The sequence below is a fragment of the Myotis lucifugus genome, unplaced genomic scaffold (genome assembly GCF_000147115.1).
Source record: "Myotis lucifugus unplaced genomic scaffold, Myoluc2.0 scaffold_916, whole genome shotgun sequence".
Classification (NCBI taxonomy): Eukaryota; Metazoa; Chordata; class Mammalia; order Chiroptera; family Vespertilionidae; genus Myotis; species Myotis lucifugus.
In genome coordinates, this window is record NW_005871964.1 from 18,424 (window position 1) to 21,237 (window position 2,814).

Genomic DNA, 2,814 nt, shown 5'->3' on the forward strand with positions numbered 1-2,814 from the left:
AGAAGACGACAACACGCGGCTCCCTGTCCTGCGGAGCTGGTCTCCTCGTGGGTGAAATGAGGACTACATAGCGGCAAGCGCACCTACTATGTGCCTGGTGCTTTCTGCTCTTAGAACAGCTCTCCGAGTTTCAACTCCTAGAATGATCTCAAAAAAAATTTTTTTTAAATGAGATGGGGACCGTGACCATCTCTACTTCTCCGATGGGGAAACCGAGGCACGGGAAGGCGAGGTTACACGCTCAAGGTCAGACAGACAGGAGGAAGGAGAGTTGGGTTCAAGCCCAGGTCGTTTTCTGCCATTCTAAAGGGTTTCGGGGGGAAAACGTGTAGTATTGGGTCCTCAAAGATGTCCATTTTCTCCTCTGATTTGGTAACCCCCTCGAGCCGGCTCCCCACCCACCCCCACCCCCAACCCCAAGCCACAAGGCCCGCAGGCTTCCTCCGTAGACTACTGCGGGGTGGCGAAGGCTAAGGCACCCAGCACACGGTCGGCCTCCCAAGTGTTACCCTCCACGCCGGCCCCTTGCAGTCACCACCTCTCTCCAGCCTCGGTTTGCCCCTCTGAGAAATGGGTACACTCTAGCCCACTTGGAGTTATAACTAAGGGGCGTTATTTAGTTACCAAAAAAAATAAAAGCCAGCCCCCGTGCATTGTAGGTGCTTTTACAAATGTCTTTCTCCACCGCTCTGCCTCGGCCAGCCCCGACCCCGGTTTCGGGTCCGCAGTTTTCACAAATGAAAACGGAGACACTGTCTTCTGGGGCGGGCACTGCCGGCGATGACTCAGGTATTCGAGGGTTCCAGGTCCCAAAGCGAGCCTCAGTTTCCCCGTCTACGGAAGAGGCCCGGGGCCGCCGGCGAGGACCCCGGCCCGGCCGTGCACACAGTAGGAACTCGCGTTGGGCAGGGGAGGGAGGGGGCGGGGAGAAGAGTCGCCCCGGGCCGCCGTTCCCCCCCACCCCCCGCCGCAGTCCCGCAGAGCACAAGGTGAGTGTCCCCGTCGCCGCTCCTGCCCCGCCACTTGCCCAAGCCTCCGGGGCCCGTTCGCAGCCCCGAGGCCCAGCCTCCCGGGTCCAGCCCGACTCCGCCGCCGCCGGCGGGCAGTGAACCCCGGCCACTCACCGGCTTCCAGGGCCGTCCCGAGGCTTCGGCCTGAGGAGAAAGAGGGGCGGGCCCGTCAGGAAAGCCCCGCCCACACGAGCGCAGAAGAGGCCAATCGGAGCCCGCTGCGGCAGGCTACGGCCCCGCCCATGGGGGCGCCGCGCCACCCAATCAAGAGAAGCAGCTGGCGAGCGAGGCCAATCAGAAGTTGCCGGAGTGTGCCAGCCGTGGGAAAAGAACCGCGCCGCCAGACTCCGAACTCCGGCGCGGTTGTGGGCGGGACGCGAGGCCTGACGGGCAGCGCGTTAGACCAATGGCGAGGCGCGGGGGGCGGCTGGGGGCGGTAGGCCCAAGGGACCCGGGTGAATGGGTCGCTTTGTAAGGGAAGATGAATGGTGGCCTTTGTGAGTGCCGCGTGGGGGGGGCCGGCTGGAGGCCGGAATGCCTGGGTCCCCCGGGAGCTGGCGGGCAGCAGAGACCGGAGAGAGAATTCACTTTTGTCGAACGCCGACCGCGTACCAGGCACTCTCCCAGGCTCTCACCCACCAGGGAGGTGTGGGCAGTACGGTCCGTAATAATGATCATTCACTGAGTGCCCGGTGTATGCCAGGAGCTGTGCTAAGCCCTTTACCTGCATGATCTCATGTTATTCCTTACAACTCCCCTTTGGAATTGATGCTATTAAGATCTTCATCTTGCAGATGAGGTAAACCGAAGCTTAGAAAGAGGGTGTTAGTTGCAGAAAGTGACGGAGCTGGCAAGTGGCAAAGCAAGAACTCGGATCCCACTAAACCTGACTTCAAAAATTCTGCTCTTTTTTTTTTTTAAATCTCAGCAGGAAGCTATTCATTCATTCATTCATTCATTCATTCATTCATTGTTTTGTTTGTTTGTTTGTTTGTTTTTTAAATATATTTTTATTGATTTTTTACAGAGAGTAAGGGAGAAGGATAGAGAGTTAGAAACATCGATGAGAGAGAAATACTGATCAGCTCCCTCCTGCACACTCCCCACTGGGTATGTGCCCGCAACCAAGGTACATGCCCTTGACCGGAATCGAACCCGGGACCCTTCAGTCCGCAGGCCGGCGCTCTATCCACTGAGTCAAACAAGTCAGGGCTCATTCATTCATTGTTAATCCTCACCGGAGGATACTGGAGTCGAACCTCCTCTGGCCCACTCTCTATCCACTGAGCCAAACCAGCGAGGGCCAGAACTTCTGCCCTTAACCGCCATGCTACACCCAAACGTTGGTTAATGCTTCCCAATTGACAGATGGGAAAACAAGCTCAAGAGAAGTCAGGCGGCTTCTCAAAGTCACAAAGAAAAGGCTCTGCTGAACCCTGAGGCAGTGACCACGAGTGCAGCTAACCTGTGGCTGGTGAGCCCTGCACCCCTGGTCTTTGAGCTGTGTCCCCATGTTACAGGTGGTCACTGAGGCTCCAGTCTGCCAGCCTGGCCCTGCTGTTCACCAGCTGTGTGGGCTTGGGCCAGCTGCTGGCCTCTTTTGAGGTTCCATTTATTCCTGCATCTGTAGAATGGGGGTGATGGCTCTCTGCCTCCACTCTGACAACCCCCCAAACACAGAGACTGTCTACTGCCAATGGGATCCTGGTAAACTTTATTCTGACAGCTCCCCTCCTCTGTTTAGAACAGTGGTTCTCAACCTTCCTAATGCCGCGACCCTTTAATACAGTTCCTCATGTTGTGG

At 57.2% G+C, this 2,814-nt stretch overlaps 1 protein-coding gene across 1 annotated transcript in view; it reads right to left on the minus strand.

Annotated features, from left to right (window-relative positions):
• Positions 1 to 1,169, minus strand: part of LOC102440977 (myosin-14-like) — a gene marked incomplete at its 3' end in the record, with an annotated part of 19,583 nt that extends 18,414 nt beyond the window's left edge. Inside the window, exon 1 of the mRNA XM_006106814.3 lies at positions 1,125 to 1,169. The remainder of the gene's footprint in view (positions 1 to 1,124) is intronic.
• Between the last annotated feature and the right edge of the window lie 1,645 nt (positions 1,170 to 2,814).